Below are 13,504 nucleotides of genomic sequence, written 5' to 3' on the forward strand. Positions count from 1 at the left end.
TGGGAATGGTGTGTGGGAAGGGGTGTGGCATCAGAGGCTGCGGGGGGTTGTGGGGCAGGACTTGGCATCAGAGGCTATGGTAGGGATATGTACGGAGGGGGGTGTTATGAGAGGCTGTGGGGGAAGGCGTGTGGGGAGGGATGTATATCAGAGGCTGTCAGAGGTGAGAAGAGCAGGGCATCACAGGCTGATGGGTCTTGTGGACAGAATTCAACATTCGCATAAAGTCTGCGCACACCACATTTCTCTTAATTAAAGGTACAGCTGGGTGAAGCGTGTTGGGTCTGTATTTTCCAGCCACTGGGGGTGAGTGTAACAAATATGTTTTATGCATAAGGGCAAGAATGCTTAAAACCATGGAGACTTCCCTAGAGATGAGACCTAGACAGATGAGGATTTCAGGAATATTATTTTCCTAAGTGATGCAGGGTGATGGTTGAAAACTCTCCCAGTGAGACTTTGGGGGCAAATAATAAGTATTAGCAAAATTACCCAGGCGCTTCTTTTCATGAAGAAACACAAAGCCTCTAGCATGCTATAAATCCAAACTCCTGATTATTAAAGCAGTTGAATTCTACTTTGCTATTGCAAAGAAGAAAGGATAAAAATATCAGTTCTCATTACCTCTCCCCATATTTTGCCCCATTTCTCCTTTCAGCTCTTGCCTGAAGGTTTATGGTCCCAGCAAGCTCGGTTGTTTCATGCTGACCACTTTGTTTATTTATGTTTAGCTCTACTCTGCATCTCTGGTTTCATCTTCTTTGATGCATCATAAATACTAATGAGCTAGTTTGCCTTTCTTACTGACAATAATGAAGAGGAGTAAGTATTTGGGTGGTTTCCCTGTCCCTAAATTATCCACCCAAAGAGCCTCAATTCACCAAAGAGTTGTTTAGATTAAAACAAGCTCTTGTTTGGGCAGTTTTGAGAGAGGAAGTAGCAGCCACTCACTTATTAATGTGAAAAAATAACTTAGACGATCGTTCTTCCAACACCCAGTTGAAAGCTCCATGTAGGAACAGATCTGTTTACGAGGTGGTGGGGAAGAGGAATAGCTTGGAGGAGAATTCAGCTGCTTGTGCTAATTCAGAATGCAAGAGAGCATCGCTGGTGGTGGCAGGGTGCAGGTTGCTGGAAGGTGAAAGAGAGGGCTAAGATCAACTTGGTACGTTAGTCATTTAGTCCCGAAGAGGTGGGTCTTCTCCAGTGAAGAATAATTGTATGGATGTGACTATTCCTGCTCCTTCATATGTGTTTATTACAAAGTCATCCTGAAATAGCTTGGTGGGGCTTTTGTCCTTTTTTCACTTCAAGAGCTGACATGTTTCTAGTGGGAGAAATATGTTGCACAGCAAATTCGAGTTTTTGCAGAGGGAGGCTTTTTGTTGGCCAGCTGTGCAGCTAACCTTTCACCTGATTGCTAATTGCCTGTGGATCTCAGAAGCTGAAAATAATTAGAAATCAAGAAATTAGAAATCTCAGTAAATGGGGAAATTCTGAACGTCTTTAGAAAACTTGTTTCCCTCCCAAAGCAAGGGGTGTATTTTGCTTACCTATACCTCTTGCTACTAAGAAGGAAAGTAGTATCTTAATGTCCTAACATGAGTAGATCTCCAAGATATATTAAGAGAACAAAATATGTTTCAAGACTAATCCTTAAGTATGATATATTTTATGCTGAACACACACAGTGCTATAGATCCTTGAGAAGTAAATATATGAGTATATTTATGTAAAGTAGCTGTCTTACGGGGTTGTTATGAGGATTTTAAAAAGATAAAAAGCTAGAAGGATGAGGGATGTAAAATGCTTAGAATACTGGTATTGTACCAGTGTTGGCTATTATTATGATGTAATGCATTTAGAGAGATTGGTAATGGACTTGCAGCCAAACCTATAACAGTGGGGTGGGGTAGATAGATGAGTTGGATTTTAGCCTTATCTTCAACGTGTAAATAATTTTGGAACAAAGGAATATATTTACAAATTAGTTGTATAATTAAAGATTAATTTAACTGATCTGAATAAAAAGTGGATATATTCAGATAAAAAATGTAAGAGAGTTACCACAAGCACTGGTGCATTTAGACTTGAGCTCTATGCTTTAGAGAGTCTTATATGTCATAAACACACACACACACACACACACACACACACACACACGTCAAAGACCAAATGGCCAGCTCTGTCACTTAAGAACTGGTGCTCAACATAGGCTTACGTACCTAGACATCTGCTTTTGTGACTAACACCATTCAGGTCCCAGGGAAATTCTCCCTTGTACAAACTCTTGCCCTATGTCCTTGAAACAAAGGCAACTGTAACTGAATGCCACAAATTTGAGGGTTGTACTGCTGCCTGGGTTGGACTTGCTTGGGAGGGTAAGAATGATTTGACCAGCAGAGCACTGAGGTAAAGAAAAAATAATGTAATTAATTTATCTTTAATTAACTTGCAATGAATTCTTGCATAAAGAATTATTGTTTCTCAGTAGTGCCAAACGTTCATTTTCTTCTTTCTCTTTGTGCTCCAATTCTTGGTTCCAGAGGTACTCATAAATTAGCACAGTTTTGCAGTAGCTACACATGGTAGCTGAGGAATAATTTGCAATGTTAAAACAGTGCATATTATTCTTAAATTTGTCTAGAAGTAATATGCCTGAAGTGTGTTATATATTCTTTATATAGGGGGCTAGATGGAAATTGAACACTAAAATTAGGAATAGTTTTACTTCTATAAAATATATTTAATATGCTTTGATTACATTTTCCAAAAATTAAATACAACTTCAGCTTTAAAAACTCTTGATGTAAAAATTTTATATTCCTTAATTAAAATTTGGATTTTTGCATACACATATACTTTGGAATATTCTAGAAAAACAACCTATCTTGAAAGCATGAAAATAATTTTAATTTTTAAAATCAAATAATTTATATTTTTAATGAAAATTCATTCTAATTTTATATATTTTGAATATTATTACATTTTATTATTTAATAGTTTAGGGCATTGCTATCAATCTAACACAAATTATATGAAAATTGTTATTTTTGAGACAGGGTCTTACTCTGTGGCCCAGGTATGATCACAGCTCACTGCAGCCTCAATCTCCTGGGCTCAGGAAATCCTCCCGTCTCAGCTTCCAGAGCAGCTGGGACTACAGGCACATGCCACCACACTTGGCTCATTAAAAAAAATTTTTTTTTATAGATACGGGATTTTGCTATGTTGCGCAGGCTGGTCTCAAACTCCTGTGCTTGAGCAGTCCTCCTGCCTCTGCCTCTCAAAGTGCTGGAATTGGCATGAGCCACTGTGCATGGCCTGAAAATCCTGATTATAAAAATATAATTTTGCTAAAATGAAGTCAGGAAAAATAAAACTTATGAAATAAATATAATGTATGAATGATGTATACCTTTGTTACATATCAAACACCACTAGCCCATTAATAGAACACTCAGACATAGGCAATACTAAATTTAGTTGTTTGATATTTGGCAGCCTTCAGTTATATTAAAACCCAACTTTATACATATTTTAAACTTTGTCCATATGAAGGTATACGGACTAATTCTGTTTATGTGGTATATAACATTTATTGACTTGCATATGTTAAACCATCCCTGCATCCCTGGTATGAAAACCACTTGCTCATGGTAGATTATCTTTTTGATATGTTGAATTTGGCTAGCTGGTATTTTGTTGAGGATTTTTGCAGCTATGTTCATCAGGGATATTGGTCTGGAGTTTTCTTTTTTTGTTATGTCTTGTCCTGGTTTTGGTATTAGGGTAATACTGGTTTCATAGAATGACTTACAGAGGATTCCCTCTTTCTGTATCTTTTGGAATAGTTTTGGCAAGATTGGTACCAGTTCTTCTTCGAATGCCTGATAGAATTTGGTGCTGGACTTTTTTTTGTTGGCAATTTTAAAATTACTGTTTCAATTTGCTACTTGTTATTGGTCTGTTCAGAGTTTCTTTCACTTTCTGATTTAATCTAGGAGGTTTGTATATTTTCAGGAATTTACCCATCTCCTCTAGATTTTCTAGTTTGTGCATGGAAAAGTGTTCACTGCAGCCTTAAATGATCTTTTGTGTTTCTGTGATATAGGTTGTAATACCTACTGTTTTGTTTCTAATGAAGCTTATTTGGATCTTCTCTCTTTATTTCTTGGTTAATCTCGCTAATTGTCTATTAATTTTGTTTATCTTTTTGAAGAAGCAGCTTTTTGTTTCCATTATCTTTTGTATTTTTTTTCAATTTATTTAGTTCTGCTCTTTGTTATTTCTTTTCTTCTGCTGGGTTTGAGTTTGATTTGTTCTTGTTTCTCTAGTTCCTTGAGATGTGACATCATATTGTCTATTTGTGCTCTTTCAGACTTTTGATGTAGGCATTTAATGCTATGAACTTTCTTCTTAGCACCACTTTTGCTGTATCCCAGAGGTTTTGATAAATTGTGTCACTATTATTCAATTCAAATAATTTTAAAATTTCCATCTTGATTTCATTATTGACCCAAAGATTGTTCAGGAGCAGATTATTTCGTTTCAATGTATTTGTATAGTTTTGAGGGTTCTTTTTGGAGTTAATTTCCAGTTTTATTCCACTGGTCTGAGAAGGTACTTTATATAATTTTGATTTTCTTAAATTTGCTGAGACTTGTTTTCTGGTCTATCATATAGTCTATTTTGGAGAATGTTCCATGTGCTGAAGAAAGAATGTACATTCTGCAGTTGTTGGGTAGAATGTTCTGTAAATATCTGTTAAGTCCATTTGTTCTAAGGTACAGTTTAAATTCATTGGTTTTTGTTGACTTTCTGTCTTGATGACCTGTCTAGTGCTGTCAGTGGAGTATTGAAGTCCCTCACTATTATTGTGTTGCCATCTATCTCATTTCTTAGGTCTAGTAATAATTGTTTTATAAATATGGGAGCTCCAGTGTTAGGTGCATATATATTTAGGATTGTGATATTTTTCTGTTAGACTGATCCTTTTTATCATTGTACAATGTCCATCTTTGTCTTTTTTTTGTTTGTTTTTTTGAGATGGAGTCTCGCTCTGTCACCCAGGCTGGAGTGCAGTGGCGCGATCTCGGCTCACTGCAAGCTCTGCCTCCTGGGTTCACGCCACTCTCTTGCCTCAGCCTCCTGAGTAGCTGGGACTACAGGCACGCACCACCATGCCCGGCTAATTTTTTGTATTTTTAGTAGAGATGGGGTTTCACTGTGTTAGCCAGGATAGTCTTGATCTCCTGACCTTGTGATCCGCCCACCTTGGCCTCCCAAAGTGCTGGGATTACAGGTGTGAGCCACCGTGCCCGGCCCCTCTTTGTCTTTTTAAACTGTTTTTGCTTTAAAGTTTGTTTTGTCTGATATCAGAATAGCTACTCCTTCTTGCTTTTGGTTTCCATTTGCATGGAATATCTTTTTGCAACCCTTTACCTTAAATTTATGTGAGTCCTTATGTGTTAAGTGAGTCTCTTGAAGGCAGCAGATACTTGATTGGTGGATTTTTATCCATTCTGCCATTCATATCTTTTAAGTGGGGTATTTAGGTCATTTACATTCAATGTTAGTATTGAGATGTGAGGTGCTAGTTGCTGCCTGAATACCTTTTTTTTCATTGTGTTATTGTTTTATAGTGCCTGTAAGATTTATGCTTTAAGGAGGTTCTATCTGGTGTATTTCGAGGTTTTGTTTTAAGATTTAGAACTCCTTTTAGCATTTCTTAGAATGCTGGCTTGGTAGTGGTGAATTCTCTCAGCATTTGTTTGTCTGAGAAAGGCTTTTTCTCTCCTTTATTTATGAAGCTTAGTTTTGCTGGATACAAAGTTATTGGCTGGCAGTTATTTTGTTCAAGGGGGCTAAAGATAGGACCCCAATTCCTTCTGGCTTGTAGGGTTTCTGGTGGGAAATCTGCTGTTAATCTGATAGGTTTTCCTTTATAGGTTACCTGATGCTTTTGCCTCACAGCTTTTGATTCTTTTCTTCGTCTTGACTTTAGATAACCTGATGACTATGTGCCTAGGTGATGATTTTTTGTGATGAATTTCCCAGGTGTTTTTTTGAGTTTCTTATAGTGGGATGTCTAGATCTCTAGTGAGGCCAGGGAAGTTTTGTTTTGTTTTTTTTTTTCAATTATTGCCTCAAATATGTTTTCCAACTTTTAGATTTCTCCTCTTCCTCAGGAACACCAATTATTCTTAGGTTTGGTCATTTAATATAATCCCAAATTTCTTGGAGTCTTTGTTAATTTTCAAAAATTCTTTTTTTCTTTGTCTTTGTCTGATTGAGTTAATTTGAAAGCCTCATCTTTGAGCTCTGAAGTTCTTTCTTCTACTTGTTCTAGTCTATTGTTGACACTTTCCAGTGCATTTAGTATTTCTTAAGTGTGTCTTTTATTTCCAGAAGTTGTGATTGTTTTTCCTTTATGAGATCTGTTTCTCTGGAGACATGGACATCCATATCCTGTATTGTTTTTTATATTTCTTTAAGTTGGTTTTCACCTTTCTGTGGTGTCTCCTTGAGTAGCTTAATAATCAACCTTCTGAATTCTTTACCTGGCAATTCAGAGATTTTTTTTCTTGGTTTGGTTCTATTACTGGGGAGATAGTGTGGTCTTTTGGGGGTGTTATAGAACCTTGTTTTTGTCACATCACCAGAATTACTTTTCTGATTCCTTCTCATTTGAGTAGACTATTTCAGTGGAAAAGTCTGGAACTCAAGTGCTGCTGTTCAGATTCTTTTGTCCCACAGGGCGATCCCTTGATGTGGTGTGTTCTCCCTTTTCCTAGGGATAGGGCTTCCTAGAGAGCCATACTGCAATGATTGTTATCGCCCTTCTAGAAACAGCACAAATTTCAAATCAAGCTGCAGTTACTTCTCGGAAACACCAAACAAGTTGTTTTCAGTTGGTTACTTTGTGAATTCCATAATAGCATTTACAACATAATTACTGTTGTTCTTCAGGGCTTGGACTGCCTTTGCTCTCGACATGTTTGCTTGTGACATGACCAGTTCTATGCCCTTAACTTCCACACCTGTTTTATCAACTTCTTCCTCTTCACTCCTCTTGTACAGTTGGGGTCTGTGTTGTTTCTTAAATGTTTGAGATAGCTTTACCTTGAACTTTGAATTTCTCAGCAGCTGCTAGCTGTGCTTGCTGAGAAAAATTTTCATTTTTGGTTCCCCCAAAAACTATGTAGGTATCCAAAGCAGGGCTCTTGTAGACATCTGGTTTTGTGATGACAAAGAGGATATTCTTAGATTTCCAGATAGTGACTCTAGTAACTCCTGTAACCTGTCGAAGACCCAGTTTGGACATAGCCTTCTGTGCTTTCTTTTTCACTCTGACTCTGTTTTGCTTCACTGACTGGTTCTTCATTAATTTCAGCTGCTGCTGCCAGTGGGCTTGTTGTGTGGTTGTCTGTGTGGAATCCCGTTCCTCAAGCTCTGGTACTGATTCATCACTGTCAGATTCCGTTCCAGACCCTCTGTCAGCCTGGGGCTGTGGCAACTCTTGTTCCATAGCAGGGATGGTTTCTGTGGCTTTGCTGGACACTTTGCTCAGGGAATGCAGAACGCTTTCCCCTTTTTTTGACGGGATTATTTGTTTTTCTCCTTGCTGAGTTGAGTTCCTTGTAGATTATGGATATTAGTCAAAATATTGTTGGATGCATAGTTTGCAAATATTTTCTACCATTCTGTGGGTTGTCTGTTTACTCTGCTGATTATTTATTTTGCTGTACAGAAGCTTTTTAGTTTAATCAGGTCCCATTTATTTATTTTTGCTTTTGTTGCATTTGCTTTTGGGGTCTTAGTCATAAATTCTTTGCCTAGGCCAATGTCTGGAAGAGTTTTTCCTAGGTTTTCTTCGAGGATTTTTTATAATTTCAGGTATTAGATTTAAGTCTTTAAACCATTTTGAGATGATTTTTTATGTGGCTAGAGATAAGAATCTAGTTTCATTCTTCTACATATGGCTATCCAGTTTCCCCAGCACCATTTACTGAACAGGGTGTCCTTTCCCTAATTTATGTTTTTGTATACTTTGTTGTAGATCAGTTGGTTGTAAGTATCTGGCTTTGTTTCTGGGTTTTCTGTACTGTTCCATTGGTCTATGTGTATACTTTTGTGCCAGTACCATGCTGTTTTTGCTACTATAACCTTGTAGTATAATTTAAGTTGGATAATGTGATGCCTCCAGATTTGTTCTTTTTGCTTAGGATTGCTTTGGCTATTTAGGCTTTTTTTTGGTTCTATATGAATTTTAGAATTGTCTTTTTCTAATTCTGTGAACAATGATGTTGGTGTTTTGATAGAAATTGCATTGAATCTGTAGATTGCTTTGGGAAGTATGGTTATTTTTATGATATTAATTCTTCCAGTCCATAAGCATGACATATATTTCCATTTGTGTCACTGTGATTTCTTTCAGCAGTGTTTTGTAGTTCTGCTTATATAGATCTTTCACCTCCTTGGTTAAGTATATTCCTAGGTATTTTATTTTATTTTTTTGCAGCTATCGTAAAGGAGATTGAGTTCTTGATTTGAGTCTCAGCTTGATTGTTGTCATTGTATAGTAGTGCTACTGATTTGTGTAGGTTGATTTTGTAACCTGAGACTTTACTGAATTCATTTATCAAATCTAGAAGTCTTTTGGAGGAGGCTTTAGGGTTTTCTAGTTATATGATTATATCATTGGAAAACATAGATAGTTTGACTTCCTCTTTCCAATTTGGAGGCCCTTTATTTCTTTCCCTTGCTTGATTGTGCTGGCTAGGATTTCCTTCCTCTACATCTTTGCCATCACTTGTTATTTTCAGTCTTTTTAATTTTAGCCATTCTAGTGGGTGTGTACTGGTGTTTCGTTGTGATTTTTATTTGTATTTCCTTGATGACTAATGATACAGAGCATTTTTTCATGTGCTTATTTGCCATCCATGTCTTCTTTGGCAAAATGTCTGTTCAAATATTTTGCCTATTTGTCTTATTATTGAATTGTAAGCATTTTTTATGTGCTTTGGATAGATGTAAGTTTTGCAAATATTTTTGCAAAAAGGGTTTTTTGAAGAGTAAAATGTTTATATTTTTGATGGAGTCCAACTTATCAAAAAGAAAAATTCCTGCTTTTTGTGTCTTACTGAAGAAATCTTTGCCTAACCCAAAGTCATTAAGATTTTCTCCTGTGTATTCCAGAAATTTTATAGTATTAGCCCTCATATTTAGGTCTATAATGCATTTTGAGTTGTTCTTTTCTTTTTTTGCATGTGGATGACCAATTGCCCCAGGGCCATTTGTTAAAAAGATTTTTTTTAATCCATTGCCCTGGCACCTTTGTTGAAACCCAACTGATCATTTATGTGTGTCTAATTCTGGACAGTATGCTATTTCATTGATGTCTATGTTTATTGTTTCATAACTGCCACACTATTTTAAATGACTGAAGTTTAGGAAGATAAAAGAATAAAAAACTTCAGGCAGCTCAGAAATAAAACTCTAATGAAAGAATGACCAATGGCACCCAAGTGTGTATTTTGGGGCATGCCAAATCACACTGACAATTTGCAGTGAAAAGAATTTCTATTTTGGGATTAAGCCTGCAATTAAGTTTTTCTATAAGGTTGCTTCTAGAATGCTCTGTGTCACCCTAACTCAGGGGTACCTCTGTATTTAGGGATACATAAAATAAACCAAAGCTTGGACACTTACTCTGATCTTGTAGATAGGAAAAGGCAGAAAGTTTGTGCATGTTACCCATTAGAGATGGCATGCTAGGTGTTAAATTGCAATCTCTCTGCAGAACAAGTTCTTACCAGCTAAAGATGAGATAACCCTCTTACTGATATGAAAGGTAAAAATACTTGTTGCTCTGTTTACTGGAAGTTCAGGATCCAATTTTTCTGTCTTTGATTGACAGTGTGACCTTGGCTATGAGTCCCTTACCTGAGATGCATCCCATCTCAGTGGGTAGACAACATAATTTTGTCTTTACTTGTCACCTGCCATCTATATAAGTAGGTTGAACTCAGGAGTGAAGTACAAGGCTCAGTCAGGTCAGAAGGGCATCAGTGTTCACAGTCTTAATCTCTTAATATCCTCTATTCCAGGAAACAAAGACATGATTTAAAAAATTGGCTCTGCATTCCTTTGGAAACAAAGAGTGAGAGGGTAATCATAGTTGGGCACAGAGGAAAGGTGAGTGGGTCACATGATATACTACCTGGCAAATTATCTGCGCCTAGACTGTCCCCTTCCCCAACATCAGCATGGAAAATAGTTCACAACCTTTTTTTTTTTTTTTTTTTTTGAGACAGAGTTGCTCTATCACCCAGGCTGGAGGCCAGTGGTGTGATCTCGGCTCACTGCAACTTCCACCTCCTGGGTTCAAGCGATCCTCCTGCCTCAGCCTCCCGAGTAGCTGGGATTACAAGTGCATGCCACCACGCCCAGCTATTTTTTTTTTTTCATACTTTTAGTAGAGATGAGGTTTCACCATGTTGGACAGGCTGGTCTTGAACTCCTGACATCAGGCAATCCACCTACCTCGGCCTCCCAAAGTGCTGGGATTATAGGCATGAGCCTCTGTGCCTGGCCAACAAAACCATTTTCTTATACTTATTGAAATTAAGTTGCTTATATTTCAGTTAGATTTACTGAGCCACAGCTCTCTGTGTCCTGTATGCTTAGTGGATTTTTGTTGACTAGAATTGTTCTAACCACATTTCTTTAATAATCAATCCACTATACAAATTCTACCCTTGTCTTCAAATGGTAACATGGTAGCCCAATCAACAGGGGCCTTGTTATTTGGAGCAGAGAGCTCCTGGTGGTTGCTGCTCTCCTGACCTAGCTTGTTCAGCCTTCCCAAGGTACGTGTCTGGGAGATAAGAGCTACCATTCATGAAGAGCATCTTGTGATGTTTATCACATCAGTTATTCTGAAGGCATCTCCCCACCCCCACCCTTAATTGTGAAATTAAGACTGGCTATAGTAAAATTAGGAAACATGTTAAAAATCTAGAAAAATCATCTTTAAAAAAATCCCCAAGTACTAAATTTATGCTAGAGTATACCTCAAATAATGAATATCTCAAGTGAAAAATAATGTGCAGAATGAGTTTTTCCCCTAAATAAGAAAACTTTGTATAGTGTGTGTGTGTATGTGTGTGTGTGTGTGTGTGTATGGTCAGGAGCTCTCCTCTAACACTGATGTTAACTCAAGAATAATAGGTTGGTTATTAGCACTGAAATTTAATTTTACAGGTGGGGAAACTAGGGCCCAGAGCGATGAGGTGATCTTCCTAAGGCCTGGAGTGATGAGGTGATTCTCCTAAGGTCCCACAGCCTCGATGTGGCAGTGTCCAGAGAAGCTCAGGTTCAGTGGTATCAATGGTTTTAGTCTTTTTGAGGTGTATTAGGCAGTTTCTTCAGAGAAGCAGAACCACTAGGAGATATATATGTATTCTAGGAATTGGTTCACGTGATTATGGAGGCCAAGAAGTCCCATAATCTGCCATCTGCAAGCTGGAGAACCAGGCAATCCAGTGGTGTAATTCAGTATGAGTCCAAAGGCCTGAGAGACAGGGGAGCTGGTGGTGTAAGTCCTGGTCCAAGTCCAAAGGCCCAAGAACCGGGAACACTGACGTCCAAGGGCAGAAGAAATTGGACATCCCAGCTTAAGCAGAGAGAGAGAAAATTCATCTTTTGACTGCCTTTTTGTTCTATTTGGGCCCTCAATGGATTGGAGGATGCCATCCACATTGGTGACGGTGGTCTTTACTGATTCTAAGGTCTCTTCTGGAAACACCTTGACAGACAAACTTAGAAATAATGTTTTATCAGCTATCTGGGCATCTCTTAGTCCAGTCAAGTTGGTACATAAAATTAACCATCACAAGGGGTCACCTTATCTAGTAGAAATGTGCATGGCATAGGCTTTGTTTTAAACTGTTTCTTTTCGAAAAGCTTTCCTTCTCCTATTAGAATTTTACAAGTAAGGTGACCAAGCATTCTGTCTGCCCAGGACTCAGAGGGTCTCTGGACTCGGCACTTTAGTGTGAAAACTAGGGAATGTCTGGAAAGGCCAGGGTGAGTTGGTCACCCTAGTTTACAGGGGTTTGCACCTATTCACCTGGGTGGTTTTGCCACACGTTTCCTGGTGACCTGTGGATTCCGGCCCAAGCTATGTGAAAGGAAACAAGACGACTCTATTCTATGGCAAAGAGACAAACTGTGGCTCTCTCTGGGTTATGAGCGCCTGGATTCTGCTCACCTTAACCTAATCCTGCCTGTTCTTCCAGGGCAGCCCCTCACTTCCTTTACCACCTTTCTGACTACAGTGGTTGTTGTCAAACACCGCGTGGATGGACAGAACTGCTTTCTTTACTTACCATTTCACTTTCTGCTATCAAGTACTGTTGACTAAAACTTCACTTAGAAAAGTTTTATCTTGGCGGAGGTATTTTAAGACCCTTTAGGGATCTTTGTCAGATCCTTGTGTCCCAGGCAGGTTAAGATCACAGACTCTGGAACCAGACAGTCTAAGTTAGAACCCTGGTGCTCTGCTCCTGTTTTGGCTGTGTGATCTGGGCAAGTACCATAACCTCTCTGTTTCTTAGTTTGCGTCTATCAAATGGGGATAATAATAGTACCCAACCCATGAGCGTATTGTGAGATTTAACTTAGTTGATATACATAGAGTGTCTAAAGCAGCACTTTGGCTATGATGAATGAGGACTCAGTAGATTCTTTCTTGGCTGACTGGTTTGAATGCATATTCATGAGGCTAATTCCTTTACCTTTGCTGTCCACGTGCAAGGCGTGCATACTGAAAGTGAATATGGTTGTGGAGAAGATTCCTGGCTGCCCAAGCTGTTAAAGGATTCTGTCTGTGTGGTTCATTAGAATTCTAACTGCAGTGGGGCTTGCCTGGAAATAGAATCTTTAAGCACAAGGCCATCTAATGGTGTCTGCTTGAAGATTACTCTGTATAAGTACACTTTTTCATCTTCTAACTCTCCATTTAATATCAGTATGTTAGCAATTAAAAATAGTTTAAAAGCACATTCATGATAACTAATTTCAATTCATTGGAATAGATTTTTATCATATTTGATGCACAATTTCAATTTTATTGCTGAGATAAAAGGTCAACTCTGATAGGTAACTGAAATAGAATATGTGCTTCACAGGAACTTTACCTTTAAGTTGTTATGTATCTTGGTGTAATTAATAAAACATTTCTTACAGCAGAATTGCACCACAGAGTGAATCTATGAACTTCCTGACTGTCAAACCAAATCAAGCTACTTCAATCCTTGAAGAATAAAGCTGTTCAAATTGCAGTGGCTTGTAGATTCCTAGCTTTGGATGAAGGAATCTGCACTATCTTCAGAAGAAGGAATAAACATTTCCTGCCACCCAAAACCATATTCCTCTTTCTCCATCTCTAAGAAATCTGGCCACAGATGATGACAGGATGATATGACGCAGTTGCTCC

General features: G+C 38.1%; 1 pseudogene; it reads right to left on the reverse strand.

Moving 5' to 3' along the window:
• Nucleotides 1–6,918: 6,918 nt before the first annotated feature.
• On the reverse strand, nt 6,919–12,831 carry LOC129045089 (nascent polypeptide-associated complex subunit alpha-like; annotated as a pseudogene).
• Nucleotides 12,832–13,504: the final 673 nt, after the last annotated feature.

This window comes from Pongo pygmaeus, chromosome 8 (assembly GCF_028885625.2).
Source record: "Pongo pygmaeus isolate AG05252 chromosome 8, NHGRI_mPonPyg2-v2.0_pri, whole genome shotgun sequence".
Classification (NCBI taxonomy): domain Eukaryota; kingdom Metazoa; phylum Chordata; class Mammalia; order Primates; family Hominidae; genus Pongo; species Pongo pygmaeus.